The following is an 18,528-nucleotide window of genomic DNA, read 5'->3' on the forward strand; positions in this document are numbered from 1 at the left end:
TCATGTACATTAAATAAATATAAAAAAAATAATTAAAACTCACTAGCTACTAAACCATCACACAAGTAACCTACAGTAAAGTATTAGTAAGACAAATTGGGGAGGGTGGAGGTACTCAAATTCCAACCCCCAACATTCTTGTCTGTAAAAAAAGGAAAGAAAATAAAAGGAAGGGAGGAAGGGAGGGCGGGCCAGGTGTGACAGTATGTCTGCTAATCCTAGCTCTGGGGATGTGAGGACAGGCAGACACTGGAGCAAACTGGACAGCAGATCAGCCAATTTAGCCTAATCTGGAACATCTGGTTAATGAAAGACATATGGGCTCATGAAGATGTAAAAAACGGTAAGCAAGTAACAACATTCAAGCTGTGGTGACACACACCTTTATACCCAGAATTTGGGAGACAGAGACAGATCTATCTCTGAGTTTGAGGACAAACCTCTACAAAGCAAGCTCCAGGTAGGCCACAGTTACATAATGAGACCCTGTCTCAAAAGGGAAGTGGTGGTAATAGTAATTGAGGAACACCCAAAGTTTGATGTCTGACCTCCACATGAACTATATAGTGCTCTTACCATATATGTGCACCCACAGAAACAAACACACACATACAAAAACAAAAAACTAGGGGTTAGGGATAAAGTCTGGTTGGTAGCACGGCTTGCCTAGCCATGCCTGAAGCCCTGGGTTCAATTCCTAGCACAATATAAAATCATATCAAACTAGGTACATACCCATAATCCTAGCACTCAGAAAGTAGCAGGAAGATCAGAAATTCAAGGTCAACTGTAGCTATTTTTGATTCTTTGAATTAAAAAAATATGGTTTTTGTTTTCCCTTAAATTCCTAAGATTCATCCTAGGTAAGCGCTCTACCACTGAGCTAAATCCCCAGCCCCTAAGATTCATCTTACACATCTGGTAACATAATTTACTCTCAAAACTCTAACATATTCTTGGGTCTTTATGTTTACTTAGAAATGACTTTTCTGAACTGATCCATCAGGTAAACATCTAAAACAATTTAGAGTGAACACTTTTTAGGAACTATTTAGTCAGGTGTCCTTTAGTCCCAGAAGTCAAGAGGTAGAGATAGGCAGATCTGTCAGTTCAAGGACAGCTTGGTGTGCATAGCAAGTTCCAGGGTAGTAGCTAGGGCTACCTGGTCAAAGATATCTAAGGAATTTGTTCTACTGCAAAACAGTTAAGCAGGAAAGGCATTCCAGATTTCACCGAATTAAAAATGTTCATCTTATTACTATTGTTTGTAGGATAGTGAGCTTGTTCCAAGGACCACTACTTTTTAAATTGTTTATTTTTTTAGACAGGGTTTCAATATGTAGCCTTGGTTGTCCTGGAATTCACTCTGTAGATCAGGCTGGCCTTCAACTCAAAGATTCGCCTGCCTCTGCCTCCCAAGTGCTGGGATTATAGGTGAATGCTACCATTTGGCTCTTTTTAAAACTTGACTTTAAATTTTTTTTAAAAATCAAGTGCAGATTCAGTATGTGGAGGTCAATGAACACTTCAAGGAAGTCAGTTCTATTCCTGAACCACAGGGGTCCTGTAGTCAAACTCAGATGGTCAGCAAAGCACTGAGTCATCTATCTGGCATTCAGCCTATTATTCTTGAACAAAGAATGCTATTTATATAGAAACAGACTGCATGACCATAACAGTTAGTTGACCGACCTGTTCACTTATTTTATTATTCCTCCACACACTAAGCAAAGGGAGCGCTTCCATCCGTGTGAGGGTCTCCCTGTGCAGCCCTGGCTGTCCTGACTCGCTGCAGCACCTATTCTGCCTTCCAGACGCTGACACCACACGTGTGCAATACTACTCCACTCAGTCATATGTTCAGGCAAAATGAAAGGACTTGGAAGAAGAAACTGAGGAACAAAATTCCCATGCCTAAAGTTAAAAGGCAATTATAACCAGGAGAAGATTATAAAGTATCCTAAACTTGATAGTCCCTTTAACCATGAATAGAATTGCAGAGTACCTGAGTGAAATTTCTTTATGCCTCCAGACACTTGGATCCCATACTCTTTCGCCAAATCAAACATCTTACAATACAAAGTAACTCCACTGTTTCATAGGAGCCTACAGTTTGGCAACATTTTTAAAACCCAGAAATGGAAAGCTGAACCATAAACTCCTACAGTCTCTTCTTCATCTACCATTTATTATGTATACAGCATTCTGCCTGCATGCATGCTTGCTGCCTGCAGGCGAGAAGAGAGCACCATATCTCGCTATAAATGGTTGTGAGCTAACATGTGGTAGCTGGGAATTGAACTTGGGACCTTTAGAAGAGCAGCCAGTGCTCTTTACCACTGAACCATCTCTCCAGCCCCCTATTGTCCCTTCTTTGTAGGCAGGCCAGAAACAATCCAGAGGTCTAGCCAAGCCAGGTATGTTAGCACACACCTTTAATTTCTCCAAGCCTGAGGCCAGCCATGTCTACTGAACCAGGACACCTAAGGCTGTTGTACACAGAAACCCTGTATCCAAAAAATAAGAGGAAGAGGAAGAGGAGGAAGAGGAAGAAACAAACAAAAGAAAAAAAATCATAGCAATGGCACACACCTTTAATTCCATGCAGCACTGGAGGCAGAAGAGGGAGGATCTCTGTGAGTTCAAGGCCAGACTGGTCTACAGATTGAGTACCAACACAGCCAGGGCTACACAGAAACCAGGCCTTGAAAAACAAACAAACAAACAAGCAAATAAACAAACAGGGCTGGAGAGATGGCTCAGCAGTTAAGAGCACTGACTACTACTGTTCTAGAGTTCCTGAGTTCAATTCCCAGCAACCACATGGTGTTTCATAACCATCTGTAATGACATCTGATGACCTCTTCTGGTGTGTCTGAAGACAGCAACAATGTACCAACAGACATAAAATAAATCTTAAAAAAAAAAAAATAAGCAAGCAAGCATTTATTTAGAAGTCAGATAATGTAAACTATGGTGTTCTTCACAATAACATGTGGAGATGGCGCCCCTGTCTTCGGGTAAAGCACTTGCTGTACTAGTCTAATGATCCCCTTAACTCCACAAAGCTGTCCCCTGACACTTACACTCGCTTACTGTGCTTTCTATGGCATGTGTAGACACCCCACACACATATCCGTCATATTATAAAATGGTAAGTGCAGAATATTTTGGGAGACAGGAGAATGAGACAGTGGTTGAGAGCATCAACTGCTCCTAGAGAGGATCAGGACTCAGCCACAATCATCCCATCTGTGGCCTAGAACCTTCTTCTGTCTCTGTTGGCTTTGCATACACATGATATGCATACACACATGAAGAAAACACATTCATACACGTGAAAATAAATAACACTTTAAAAAACAGACATTTTGGGCTGGAGAGATGGGTCAGCGGTTAAGGGCACTGACTGTTCTTCCCAAGGTCCTGAGTTCAAATCCCAAAACCACATGGTGGCTCACAACCATCTGTAATGGAATCTGATGCCTGCCCTCTTCTGGTGTGTCTGAAGACAGCAACAGTGTATTCATGAGCATTAAATAAATATTAAAAAAAAAATTGGAACTCACTAGCTACTAAACCATCACACAAGTAACCTACAGTAAAGTAAGACAAACTAGGGAGGGTGGAGGTACTCAAATTGAAATTCCCAACGTTCTTGTTTTTTAAAAAAGGAAAAAAAGGGGCTGGGGATTTAGCTCAGTGGTAGAGCGCTTACCTAGGAAGCGCAAGGCCCTGGGTTCGGTCCCCAGCTCCGAAAAAAAGAACCAAAAATAAAATAAAATAAAATAAAATAAAAGGAAAAAAAATAAAAAGAAAGAAGGAAAGAAGGAAGGACGGAAGGAAAGGACAGGTGTGACAGTGTGTCTGCTAATCCTAGCTCAAATAAAAAATAAAATCTTTTTTAAAAAAGACAGTTTTAAAAATAAAGAATGAATTAGGAATCATCCAAAGAGTATCCTCTGGAAGCTTAAAAAAAAAAAGTTACAGGGACTCTTGAACCTTTCTCCTATCACAGCCACTCTCAGAAGAGTGATGCACACCTTTGTCTCAGCGCTTAGAAGGCAGGGGGATTCCTGAGTTCAAGGACAGCTTGGTCTACACAGAGAATTCAAACACAGTGGGGGCTACAAAGAGAAACCCTGTCTCAAAAGGAGTGAGTCTGTATAAAATGAGGAGGGGCTGGAGAGAACTGGCCCAGCAGTTAAGAGCACTGACAGTGGGGTTGGGGATTTAGCTCAGTGGTAGAGCGCTTGCCTAGGAAGCGCAAGGCCCTGGGTTCGGTCCCCAGCTCCGGAAAAAAAAAAAGAAAAAAAAAAAGAGCACTGACAGCTCTTCCAGCAGTCCCAGGTTTGATTCCCAGCACCCACATTACAGCTCCTGTCTAACTCCAGTTCCCAGTGGCAGGGTTTAACCCCTAGTAGTACAAAAAACACTTCCCACCTCACCTTACTGAGTCACAATAATCTCTTTACCCAGCCAACAGCAGGCTTGGTATGAAAACACTAGCAAGGGAGAGGTGAGAGAAAGTGGACAGCTGTGTACACTTCCATGAAAAACTATTTTGCAGAGGGAATTTTGTTGTCCTTTAAAATTCTCCAGGGAGAGGAGGCAATCCTAACCCTAAACGTTCTATTTTCTCTAATTTAGACCTCGACCACACAACAGCAGACTCTCTACACTAGTGGTGTGGAAGCCAGATCCAACGAAACAATTACAACTCCTCAAGCTCAGCTGGATTTTGTGTGCATGAATCACGAAACTTGCTGAGGTCTTTGAATGAGAATGAAAAGATTTAGAATGCTTCCATTAAGGTTTGAGGCTTTTCATTTTGCTTCAGAGAGCTGGCAGGGTTGTTCAGAAGAGGAAGACAAGCATCGTCCAGAATACCCTGCCTAAGTCTCTGGTGGGCAACCCCCTAGGATCCAGCACATCCCTAATTTATTATCAAGTGCCCATGCCAACAAATTAATGCACAATGATTCCCTCTCCTACTCTCCCACAAGGAGGCAACCTTTAAGTCAGAACAATGACTTAAAGTCAGAGAAGGAACCTACGGGCAGACACAGGGCCCATCCAAGGCAAAGAGAAGTGTGTATTTTCTCTTTTCTCCACACCTTTTCCTCTGGCCCATTCTCTCCACCCAACTTAAAGCTGTAAAGAAAGCAACTCTAGGACCTGCTCTTAGCATCCTGGTGCCCTTTCCTTTGTCCACAGCCACGCTCTTCAGGACGCCAACACTTTTAAAGCTTGGGGTTTTCTTAAGATCCGTATGTAAACGATGAAAAGGCAACGTCTGCCTGGGAGCTACGGAAAGCAGGATAATGAGTCACTCTGCCACGAGTAAATCAAACCTGTAGACCACAGTCTGACCCGCTAAGTGGACATGGGGCACAAGGGGTGAGAAGGGGAAACACACCTCCAAGAAAGCTACCCACTGACAGATATACCTAGCTGGTGGTAGGCCATCAGCCAAATCACCAACGTCTCGGCCTCGACGCTGAATAAAGTGGGTGACTCTTAAGGCTAGCCTCTAACAATCCTTCCAGAGCCCTAACACGGGTCTTTGGGAGGCAATAGCGAAGGCGACAGAGAAGTTTCTAATAAGGAGACAGTTTTCGACGAGAAGGGCAAAGAGCGTGATCCGTTAAAAGAAAAAAAAAAAAAAAAAAAAGCACAACCTAGTCACAGGCTTGGGCCTAGAGGTCCCACCCAGGGGATGGAGGAAAAAGGCAACAGCTGAGGTAGGAGGCCGGGCCAGGGGACCCGCGGGCCGCTCACCCGCCAGCCAGGGCGGGACCGGGGCGCCGGAGGGCAGTGGAGACTGCGCGGGGCCCCGGAGGGCCTGCGGGCGACGGCGCGGGGCGCGGCGGGGGAGGGGCGGCGTGGGGGAGGGGAGCCGGGCCTCACAATACCGTCTTGCCCGCGTGTCCCACCCGCGACGCCGAAGCCCCAGTTCCGCGGCACCCGGGATGCACTCACAGAGGCAGAGGGTCCGTACGGGCCCTCAGCGGGTGCGGCGTCGGCTGGTTACGCTTCAGTCGCTCGCTTGATCCCGACGGCCGCGTTCCGGCGCGCGTCCCCTCCTCGGGCCCCAGCACCAACCAGCAGCGCCTCCACTTCCGGTCCCCCTGCCACTCCGGCAAATGGCTTCCGGAAGTCCCGCCTTTTGCTGCGGGGATAGCTGCCGGGCGGGTGCACCTCACTTTCCCTCGCAGTCCGTGCTCTTTGCTTGGCTCACAGGTCTTCAACCATCCCTGTCAAGTTACCGACTCTTTCTCTCCCTGACTTGAGCCTCCATCTTTCTTGTAACTGCCTTCCTGTCCTGATAGGATGATGGAAACCATCCGGAGACGGCTTAGGGACAGTGTAGCTTGACCTCACGCTGACGCCATTCCCTTCTCAGCCACTCAACCTGATTTCCTCCACCGATGGGATAAACCAGTTTGCAGAAAATGGGGAGAAATAGGTCCGAACTTAAAAGAGACAGTCCCCTACATTTACCAGCAGAATTTCTACTTCTATGATGAAATCTGAAATTGTGGCTCACCGCCTCTAAGGTAATAAATACCACTGGGGGAATGACAGAACCCCCAGCCTTTACCTTAAAAATTCGTCCAGTTTGGGGCTGGGGATTTAGCTCAGTGGTAGAGCGCTTACCTAGGAAGCGCAAGGCCCTGGGTTCGGTCCCCAGCTCCGAAAAAAAGAACCAAAAAAAAAAAAAAAAAATTCGTCCAGTTTAGAGGAGATCATAGAGTCAATGTTGAAATTAGATCTAACGGCTGGATAAGTGCAGGACAGATCAGGCACCAAAAGGAGGGGCAAGAGATTGCATCATCATTAGCAGGGAAACTTGGTGGAGCAGTGCCAGGGCTGGCTCTTTAATAATGGATAGGATTCATTCAAACCCATGATAGTGAATTGCGGAGCTTTCCCAGACTCTGAAACTGATTGAGAATGGTGTTGAATCCCGTGAGCCTAAACTATCAAGATAATAAAATAAAATTTCAAATCACTGTTATGTGCTGCTCGTATTATCTCAAAAGCAAAATAATGTTTTCAAGATGACTTTGCCGTTGCCCATTTACCTCCTTAACTCTTCTGCAGATATTCCAGACACATATGGTACACTAGCAAGAGCTCAGTAAGTGTGTGTTAAGTGTTTTTCTAAAGAGAATGTTTGGGAATGTAAACGATTATTTAAACTGTTTAGAAATATATTGACAAAAAAAAAACCCTTTTGAGGGCTGGAGCTCAGCGGTTAAGAGCACCGACTGCTCTTCCAGAGGTCCTGAGTTCAAGTCCCAGCAACCACATGGTGGCTCACAACCATCTGTAATGAGATCTGATGCCCTCTTCTGCTGTGTCTGAAGACAGCGACAATGTACTCATAAAAAAAAAAAACAAAAACAAAAACAAAAAACAAAATCAAAAAACTAATACAGTTTTAAAAAAAAAACCCTCTTGAATTGGTCTCCAATGATAAAACCCTATGTCTGGGTTGTTTTGACAATGACAATGTTATTTGAGACAAGGGAACTTTAAATTAAAAAATGCCTTCATCAGATTGTCATGTAGGCAGTCTAGGGGGGGTATTTCTTTTTTTTTTTTTTTTTTTTTTTTTGGTTCTTTTTTTTCGGAGCTGGGGACCGAACCCAGGGCCTTGCGCTTCCTAGGTGAGCGCTCTACCACTGAGCTAAATCCCCAGCCCCTAGGGGGGTATTTCTTGATTAATAATTGATGGGCCCACCCCAGTGTGGGTGGTGCCACTTTGTGAAGGTGGCCCTGAGTTGTATGAGAAAGCACACAGAGTAAGTCAGTAAGCAACAACATTCTATGGCTCTAGGTCCTACCCTAACTTCTGTCTGTGACAGGCTGTGATCTGAGAGTTGTAAGGGAAATAATTCCTTTCCTCTCCGCTTTGCTTTTAGTCATGGTGTTTTACCCTAAGTGAATGTCTAAGACACCCTAATATTCTGAATCCTCCCGCACCCCCCCATTTTAATACTGTCTTCTATTCATGAGAAACCTAAATTGGTTGCTTGCTCCTAAGATGGAAATGTAGCCCAAGAGCCTCCGATTCACTATGCACGTAAGACCTTCCTGACTCCTTCCTTCCTGGGTGCCACCACGCTTGGGTCTCACACAGTTCTTCAAGATCAGTCCAGGGTTTTATGCATCTTAGGCATTCCCAGCCCTATACAATTTTTCTTCAAGCTTTAAGGCTCCTCATTTTTGGTTGTAATACAGATTGAACCCAGGGAGATATCCTATATTTGAAAATCCCGGGGCTGGAGAGATGGCTCAGTGGTTAAGCGTACCTACTGCTCTTGCAGAGGACCCAAGTTGGTTCCCTAGCCCCCATGTCCCATGGCTTACATCACCCTATAACTCCAGCTCCGTAGGATCCAGTACCCTCTTCTGGCCTTTATGGGCAACTACACTTAAATGAATGCACCCACACAGACCACATGTATACACAAGATTAAAACAGCATATACTTTCCCCATAAAATAGAATTTTAAGTAGTCTCTTCAGATATGCAATGACTGGAGCAGTGTGCACAAGGCTGACAATCAGTGGCAGGACAGGTAGGACTAGGGCTTTGTGCTGTGCCTCCCTTGCCCACAGCCTCGAATATAATTTCATTGAAGATTAGGCCTGGTGGAGACCAAGGCAGGAAGGTCACTTTCTTGATTTTTAATTTTTAACCTTTATTTTAGGTGTATAATTGTTCTGCCTATCTGTCTGTTTGTACACCATGTGCATATAGTACCTGTAGAAGCCAGAGGAGGGCATCAGATCCCCTAGGACTGGAGTTACAGACAGATAGGAGCTGACTGTCATGTGAACTCTGGCTGGGAATAGGACATGTGTCCTCTGGAAGAGCCACCAGTTCACTTTTTTTGTTTGTTTGTTTTTGAAACAAGATCTTTCTGTATAACCTTGACTGTCCTGAAACTCCTCTGTAGACCAGGCTGACCTCGAACTCACAGAGAACCAACTGCCTCTGCATCCCCAATGCTGGGATTAAAGGCATGTGCCACCATCATCAAGCTACAACCAGTGCTCTTAACCACTGAGTCATCTCTCTAGCCCCAGGAGGATCACTTTAGCTCATTAGAATAGTCTGGATAATATAGCAAGGAAATATATACATATATATATTTTTTTAATGTACCTACCCTTTAAACAAGTACATTGCTAAGAATCTATTTGAGGGCTGGAGAGATGGCTCAGCGGTTAAGAGCACCCGACTGCTCTTCCAGAGGTCCTGAGTACAGTTCCCAGCAACCACATGGTGGCTCACAACCATCTGTAAAGAGATCCGATGCCCTCTTCTGGTGTATCTGAAGACAGCTACAGTGTACTTATATATAATAAATAAATAAATCTTTTTAAAAAATCTATTTGAGAGACCAGCTGTGGCCATTCCACACCTGTAATTCCAATACTAGGGGCTCTAAAGCAGGAAAGCTGTTTTCAGTTCAAGGCCAGCGTGGGTTGCATAAGAATTTCTGGCTAGTCTTGGTTATAGAGATGCTGCAACACCCACCCACTCACCCCCCAAAAAACCCCACAAAAATCTATCTTGTGTTAATAAGAGATGACAATTACCCATTTTGTGCCATGTTCTGCTCCTTATATAATAAATTCAATTCTTTTGTTATCTCTTTCTCTTCTTGACGCAGGGTCTTACTGCATAACCATAGCTAGCTCACAGCTTGCTCTGTAGGACAATCTGGCCTTGAACCTGCAGGACTCCTTTGTTCTCTGTATACAGGATATGAAATTCTTCCAGCTCTATGGGTGGTATCTACGGTATGGTTACAGAGGGGACAGTGAAGAACCTGTGATGCAGAGAGCAGGTGACACATGGACATGAGCATGAACATGAAGGGCTGGGCTTCAACTTCAGGCTTATCCCAGTTCTGGAACTCCAAGCCACCCCCTGAAGCCTCCTGTCTTTGGAAATGGATATGCCCTTGTGTTCAGATAGAACTGAGGCATGGAAATGGCAAGAATAACCACTAATAGGGGATGAAGGGATGGAAGGATGGAGAGAGAGCATGTACTGCTTTTCCAGATGACCTGAGTTCAATTTCCATCATTCATGTAAAATAAACAAATGAATGAACAATCAAATCGGCTACTCTGGAGGCTGAGGCAGGGACTCACACTCATTTGTAACTCTAATTTCAGGAGAATCTGATGCTCTCTTCTGGGTTCTGCATGCACATGCATACATGTAGTGCACACATAATTGTACATACACATACACAAAAATAGGTAAATCTTGGGTTGGAGAGATGGCTCAGTGGTTAAGAGCACTGATTGCTCTTCCAGAGGTCCTGAGTTCGAATCCCAGCAACTACATGGTGGCTCACAACCATCTGTAATGAGATCCGATGCCCTCTTCTGGTTGCGTCTGAAGACAGCTACAGTGTACTCATATATAATAAATAAATATATTTTTTTAAAAAAATAGGTAAATCTGGGGAGCTAGAGAGATGGCTCAGTGGTTTAAGAACACTTGCTACTCTTCCAGAGGATCTGAGTTCTGTTCCCAGTACCCACTTGGCAGGTCACAACTATCTATAACTCCAGTTCCAGGGATCCCATGCCCTCTTCTGGTCTCTGAGGGCAGCTGGCACTAAAGTACTCAAATGTACATTCAAGTGAAACACCCATAACACATAAAATTTAAAATAAGTAATACATCTTTACAAAAATAACCACTAACAGTAAATGTTTAATGAAATAGACCAACCATACTGTGAAATATTACATAGCTACAAAGAAGGAATTGATTACATCTCTAATGGTAGACTTGGGAAGATTTCTTGCATGAAAAGCAAGATAGAAATAAGCACAGGAAAAAGCTCTCTTTGCCTGTCTATGGGGGTTACTGGATAACAAACCTAGGGTGCCATACAAGCTAGGTAAAAGTCTGCAACTAAGGACTAGCCTCAGCCCCAACATTTTAAAAATACAAAACAATACAAACGCAAACACTCTCACTGTAAAAACAAGCAAAAGAGTGGACTTGGTGGTGCACACACATGTATGCAATTAGAGTGAGGCAGGATGGTCGTGAGTTTGAGGCCAGCTTGAGCTACATACTGAGAATTGAACAAAAGAATCTGAACTGTCCCAAGGAGATATACACAAGGCAAACACATGTCATTGGCAAATTGCAACTCAAACAGCATTAGGCCTGGCCTAGTGTTGGGTAAATCAAGCTCCTCTGGGGGCTGAGTCAGGAGCATCAAAAGATTAAAGCTGGGATGCAGCTCAGCTGGTAGAGTGTTTGCCTATTGTATGGATAAAGCCTTGGGTTCAAACCCTAACCCATACAACCAGACATAATTGTGCATGCCTGTAACCCACACTCAGGACACAGGGGCAGGAGGAGCAGGAGTTCAAGGTCATCTTTGAACGTTCAAGTGTAATAGGAGTCTGGACAAGCAAGAGGGAGGGAGGAAAGGAAGAATGAAAGGAAGGAAGGGAAGAGGGAGGGGGTAAAAGGAAGGAAGGGAGAGAGGGAGAAACAGAGGGAGGAGAGGAAAGAAACAGGAAGGGAGGAAAGCTGGGAGAAAGACAGGAAGGAAGATAATTGGGGATATAATTCAGTGATGGAGCACTCACCCAGCATGTACCAGGTCCTAACTTCAATCCTCAATACTAAATAAGTAAATGAATAATAGGCAAACACTGCACAATTATTATTTGGTCAAAACCCCAGACTGGGAACACTGGGAAGACTGGGAAAGCTGTGGAACAGCCGGGACTCCCATTCTTTGATGGTGAACATGTAAACCAATTTAGTCACTTTTCAAGAAACAAAATGAAGTATCACTGTGTGGAAAACAGTCACTTGCCTCTGTAATTATGCAAATGAGTTTTAAATTTATGTACACACAAAAACACGCACATGGATGTTTATAACAGCTTTACTCATAACTGCCAACACTAAGAAGTCATCAACATGTTCTTTTTTGAAAATGTATTGATTGGATGTGGGTGTGAGTGTGTGGGTGTGGGGGATGATGTAGATGGGTGTGGTGTGGGTGTGTAGTGTGTGTGTGTGTGTGTGTGTGTGTGTGTGTGTGTGTGTGTGTGATCCCAGTGACCATCTTGTCTCTGCCCCCTGATAGCACTGGGTTTGCAGCCATGTGTGGTCACCTCTGGCTCTTTATGTTTGTGTGTTAGGACAAAGACTCCAGACCCCATGTTTGCTCAGCAAGAGTTCTTACCTGCCAAGCAGTCTCTTTAGCCTCCCTGCCCAAATGTTCTTCCACAGAGAATGAACAAACTGTGGTACATCGATACAGTGGATATTGAATGCTAAAGAGAAATGTGCTGTATTAACCTGAAAACAACATGGCAGTGGACTAGACATGCTGGCACCCAACTTTAACCCCAGCACTTGGGAGGGAGAGCTGGTGGATCTCTGAGTTCAAGGCCAGTCTGGTCTACAGAGAGAGTTCTAGGACAACCAGGGCTACACAGAGAAGAAACCCTTGAAACAAAGCAAAGCAAAGCAAAGCAAAGCAAAGCAAAGCAAAGCAAAACAAAAATTCTCAAAAAGGCACAGAGAAAATGTAATGGATATTAAATGAAAAGAAGCTAATCTAAGAAAGTCGTGTACTATATATGATTCTAACAATACTGCAAAAGTTAAAAGTATTAACAATAAAAAAGTAAAACCAGTGTTTAGGTTGGGGAGGTGTGGGTCAGGGAGACTTAGATAGAAGAGAGACAGGAGTGGTGGAGCTGGGAATAAGTCCCTTAGACAGCCAGAGTCCTGCTTCTGATTGTACGGTCGGCCCCAGCTTCCAGGATAAAGCATTGATTTCCTTCACTGATTAACAGCCATGAGCTCACTCCCTGATCTTGAACATCTCAAAAAGAGAGATCCAAGGTAGGTGAGAAAACCAGTGCTGCTGTTTGGAAGCTGCTGGTCAGAAGACAGCTCTGTGGCTAAGTGTCCTTGAAGCTGCAGATAGGGTGTTGCCATCCTATCAGAAATTAAGGCACCGGGGCACTCTCCCATCCACCACAGATACTACCAACAAAGGTCCGCATTCTCCTCTAATGAGTCTTGCTGGAGGATCACGGGAAGAAATACTATACAAGAGAGAGCCCATCTACCCTGATTTGGGAGGCAAAATACTCATCTTATGCAAATCATGAATAAAACACCTACTTTAATAATAGTCATAAAAACTCCTTTAAAACCCCAAACATGGGGGCTGGGGATTTAGCTCAGTGGTAGAGCGCTTACCTAGGAAGCGCAAGGCCCTGGGTTCGGTCCCCAGCTCCGAAAAAAAAGAACCAAAAAAAAAAAAAAAAAAAAAACAAAACCCAAACATGGAATCCATTATGCTATTGCTCTCCTGCCTTGGAACAACCCACTTCCACCTCTCTTTGGGCTTTATGTATTTGTTAAATAAACTTCTACTTATAGTAACTGTCTCTCAATAGTTCTGTTCTTCAAGAAGAAAAGAACCAGGTTGAGAAGAGGCTCTGTGGGTGAAACACTTAGTGTCAAAGTCGCCATGGCGCTTTATGCTTGGCCCGGCAGCACGTCCCTGTGATTCCAGGGCTGGAAGCAGAAATAGGAGGAACCCAGGGGCTCACTGGTCAGCCAGTCTCACCAGATAGGTGAACTTCAAGTTCAGTGATCAATCCTAACTCAAAAAGAGCAACTGTGGCCTCCATGGGCACACACATGCACACTCACAGGAACATGGGCATACAAAGAAAACCACAACCGTAAGGCCCTTTAACAAGAACAACAAATGGAGCATGGTGATTCTTTTCTTTGTTTGTTTGTTTTGAGTGTCACATAGCTCTGCTGGTCTTGAACTTAGCTATGTAGTCAAAAGCAACCTAGATCTTTGATCCTCCTGTCTCTGCTTCCCAACTTCTAGGCTACAGGTATGCATTAATATACCTCATTGAGTACAGGGAATTTTTAGGACAGGGATATTATCCCATATGGTACTGCAATAACAGAAATACAATATTATAACATCTCCAGCCCTATAGAATATACAAAACAACAAATGAACCCTAAACTAAAGGATGAATTTTACTTAATAGCAAAACATCCGAAAAGCCTTGGAGGAGGAAGTGACAGAGTGTCCATCCAGCCTGGACTTGATGTGCCCCGGGAATTCTATGGGTGACGGGGCTGTGGCTGGCCAGAAAGGGCTGAAGTCTCACCTCTTTTCTAATAGCATCTTTTTTTATTCACAGACCAAAAAAAGGAGAAACAACGGTCGTGCCAAAAAGGGCCATGCAGCCAATTTGCTGCACAAACTGCGCCCGGTGCATGCCCAAGGATAAGGCCATTAAGAAGTTTGTCATTCGGAACATTGTAGAAGCCACTGCAGTCAGGGACATATCCGAAGCAAGTGTCTTCGACGCTTACATGCTTCGCAAGCTCTATGTCAAGCTGCACTACTGCGTGAGCTGTGCCATTCATAGCATGAGCGTCAGGAATCGATCTCGTGAGGCCTGGAAGGACCGAACACCCCCACCACGATACAGACCTGCTGGCGCTGCACCACGACCTCCACCAAAGCCCATGTAAAGAGGTGATTTCATGAAGGCAGAAAGAAAAATACAATGGGAAAATAAAACTGAAGTTATACTTAAAAACAAACAAACAAACAAACAAACAAAAACACATCCAACTGGATATGGTTGCACATGCCTATGGCCTTTACAGAAGAGAGGTAAAGGCAGGGGATCAGGAGTTCAACTGTTCTCAGCTACAGAGCAACTTTAGGGCAATCTAGGTGACAATAGCCTCTACTTCAAAGAATCAAAATAGATGTACCTTTCAACATGGCTGCCAGGACTTCCTCATCAGCATCTGTGAGTCCCAAGAGCTCAGTCCTGGCTGTAGAGGTCAGGGGATGGGAATGAGGGTCTTAGAGGGCTCTTGGGCCACACTTGTACCTTCGCAGAAGTAGTGGGTGATAAAGAACTCGTGCTGGCATTAGGTAGGCCCTGGAGTGCACAACATAGAAGCTGTATGCTGGAATCAAGAAAACCAGAAAAGGGCAGTTCCTGTGGCCAGCCCCGGGTTTTTGTCACCCCGTGCTCAGTGTGGCTGGCTCCAGCTCCAACCACCTGAATCGAGTTCTAGTCATGTGCACATCACTGGCCAGCATCCTATTGTGGATGAGAGGGGCTTAGACTGGTGATGGACAGGTGGGGGGGAGGATGGTTTCTTTTCAGGCTGTGGTGCTGTGGTTCTACATCCCACACGAGACTTCACTTTTCTTTTCTTTTTTTTTTTTTTTCTTTTTTTCGGAGCTGGGGACCGAACCCAGGGCCTTGTGCTCGCTAGGCAAGCGCTCTACCGCTGAGCTAAATCCCCAACCCCGAGACTTCACTTTTCTATAGTGGTGGAAGAACCCAGATTGTCTCTCCTGACCGCCTCTCCCCACATGCCTGAATTAAAGGTCTTGTGAATCCCTAGGTTCAGTTCTCAGCACTGGGAAAGTTAAGAATAACACACTTTTAACCATTTTTACAATTTTAAATAAAGTGCTGTGTGTGAGTTTTTTGTTTTGTTTTGTTTTGTTTGTTTTTTTTTGGCAAAAAACAAACAAACAAAACCTTTATTACTACTAACAATAAAGTGTCAAGATAGGTTCAATTACAGGCCAGTAGGCTCAAGTACTTAGGAGGCTGAGACAGGAGCATTGCTTGAATCTAGGAATTAAGGCCAGCTGGGCAAAAATAGTGAGATTACACAACAACGTGACAGTTATCATAATCACAAAATGTCAGCATTATCTCAACAATTGTAATAAATGTTCAACATTAATACTAGCCAGATTTTAATAATGATATTATGAAGGTAAGGTAACATTAAAGAATGTTGTATTTTACATTGCTTTCCTGTAAGCCTGAAGAGGCTTAAAATAAAGAATAGTCTATTAGAACAAGGACAACACAGCCAGTGAAGTGATCTATGGCTGTAATCCCTATAGTTAGAGGCCAAGGAAGGATGCACGGGTGGAGCGTTCAAAGTGAGCCAGAGCTCCATAGCAAGAGGCTGTGTCCAGACAGACAAATATCCTGGGAGTCTGTGTATACGTCCCTGTGCTTTCAGGAAGCCAAAGAAGAGAGTTAGAGTTTCTGGGGTTGGGGATTTAGCTCAGTGGTAGAGCGCTTGCCTAGCAAGCGCAAGGCCCTGGGTTCGGTCCCCAGCTCTGAAAAAAAGAAAAGAAAAAAAAAAAAAAGAGAGTTTCTGTATCACTCTTTCTCTTTCTCTCTCTCTCTCTCTCTCTCTCTCTCTCTCTCTCTCTGTGGGGGCACGCATGATGTGTGTGTGTGTGTGTGTGTGTGTGTGTGTGTGTGTGTGTGTGTGTGTGTGTTTGTACATGGGTACTTGTGGAAATCAGAAGACAACATTGCAGGATCTGTTCTCTTCCCTCGACTTCTCCTTGTGTTCTGGGATGGGTACCTGAAGCCAGGTGAGGTGCTGATTTTCTCCACTTCACCACGTCTAAGGTCTCTAGCCCAATGCATAGCCTATCCCATGGGATATCCTACGCATACAGGAAGAGGGTGCTGGTAGAACCCTGCCAGGAAAAGGGGCAGCATCCCAGGGGGCAGTAGAGTCTTCCAGCTCTTTTTTGTTTTGGAATTCCTAGCTTTGACCCAATCATTTTAGCAAGTCAGCTTCAAAGCTAAAAGCTAGCCAAGTAAGTTTCTTCTTGACTCTTGACAGAGGTGGGAAAAATGGAGAGTAAAGCTGGTTTTATATTGTTTGGTTTTGTCTATAATTTGGTGTTTGGTTTGCTTTGCTTTGCTTTTACTCAGTTACTGGATCGGATTACTAAACCAGCATCGACAGACCCCTTTGATCCTACCTCTGCTGGAGGCTGATGCAGGAGAAATACAAGTGTAAGTCCTCCTGACAGACTTAAGTTAGAGACCTTGCCTCAGAAGAAGGAGGAGGGCTGGCATGTGGCTGAGCAGCAGAGCACTTGCCCAGCATGCACTACACCCTGGCTGCTGTACTGGAGAAGTAAAAGAAAACTGCTGGGGCCCAAGCACTGTGGCTTTGTTCTCTTTGTTGACATCAAACAGCAGGCTTACAGGGATGGAAAGTTTGGGTTTGCGATTCCTTTGTATATGTTAGACAGGGTCTTGCCTTCTGCCCAAACTAGCCTGAAACTGTAGCCCAAGTAGACCTTGAACCCATGGCAAGCAAGCATCTTCCCTCTTGAGGGTGGGATCACAGGCGTGAACCACCACATCTGGAACTTGGAAACTTTCATCTTTGTTAATTGTATTTGACTTATTTGCTCTATGGCTACATGGTTTTGATGTCTCTCCCATGAGACAGTCAGTGCAATCCTTTCCTCCCAAGGAAACCATAAGGACATTGTCTTCTAGTTCATATAGTCATCTTTAAAAAGAATCCAGACCTAGAAAGGATCATCTCCCTACCCGCTTCCCTTCATCCCCAGTGTAACACAGGTGTAAGGCGAGTACCTGTCTCTTGTTTTCACAGACGACAGACAGGATTGCTTATGGCAACACCAGACCACCTGAGATTTACTGCTGCAAATTCCCTTAGCCTCTGACAACTACCTTTGCAGGGGATCTTTGTAGAAAAAGGCCATAGAGAAACCAAGTTGTTTGTCTTTCCAGCTAGCAGTTATTTCTGACTTTTCTTTAAAATTTTTTAAATGACATTTATTTGTGGGCTTGCATGTGTTCATCTATGAATGTACATGTATATGGAGGTCAGGGACAACTTTCAGAAATCAGTTCTCTCCTGTCATTATGTGAGTACAGCAGATTGGACTTAGGTCAACAGGCTTGGTGGCAAGCACCTTTCTCTAGTAAGTGTCTCATTGGCCTGTTTCTGACTTTTCTTGGGTGGCATATGGTACTTTAAGCAGCCTATTTACCAGGAATAAAGTATTCTGTTTCCATTGAACCCATAGGATAAGGCCAAGAACAAATAAAGCTTATTCATTTATTTCCATTTATTTACTTGTTTTAAGTGGAAGTAGGAAGTGTTCTAGAAGTAGCGATTGTCAGAACTACCTACCAGGGAAATTCAATGCCCTGCTCACAGCTTGGCACTGGAGTACCAAAGCACCTAAAGGAATTAACAATAGGATGTTTTACTAGTCTACGACCTATGATGGGTCAGAAGGTTGAGCACACTTTTAATCCCAGGACTCAGGAGGCAGAGACAGGTGGATCTCTGTGAGTTCAAGGCCAGCCTGGTATACAGAGTGAGTTCCAGGACAGACAGGACACAGAGAGAAACCCTGTCTTTTTTTTTTTTTTTTTTTTTTTAAAGATTTATTTATTTATTATATATAAGTACACTGTAGCTGTCTTCAGATACACCAGAAGAGGGCATCGGATCTCTTTACAGATGGTTGTGAGCCACCATGTGGTTGCTGGGAATTGAACTCATGATCTCTTTACAGATGGTTGTGAGCCACCATGTGGTTGCTGGGAATTGAACTCATG

The 18,528-nt window shown here is 44.2% G+C and overlaps 1 protein-coding gene and 1 pseudogene across 4 annotated transcripts in view; one reads left to right on the plus strand and one right to left on the minus strand.

The window, feature by feature from the left end:
- Window positions 1-18,528, minus strand: part of Pafah1b2 (platelet-activating factor acetylhydrolase 1b, catalytic subunit 2) — a 51,884-nt gene that overhangs the window by 13,560 nt on the left and 19,796 nt on the right. The window contains exon 1 of one of the 4 annotated variants that reach the window (XM_087563569.1): window positions 5,782-6,106. The exons of 1 other annotated variant lie outside the window; for it this stretch is intronic. The gene's annotated coding sequence lies outside the window, so the exon portion shown is untranslated. 4 annotated transcript variants of the gene reach the window in all.
- LOC148004105 (small ribosomal subunit protein eS26-like) lies at window positions 13,563-14,677 on the plus strand (annotated as a pseudogene).

Source organism: Rattus norvegicus, chromosome 8 (genome assembly GCF_021556685.1).
Source record: "Rattus norvegicus strain SHRSP/BbbUtx chromosome 8, alternate assembly SHRSP_T2T, whole genome shotgun sequence".
NCBI lineage: Eukaryota > Metazoa > Chordata > Mammalia > Rodentia > Muridae > Rattus > Rattus norvegicus.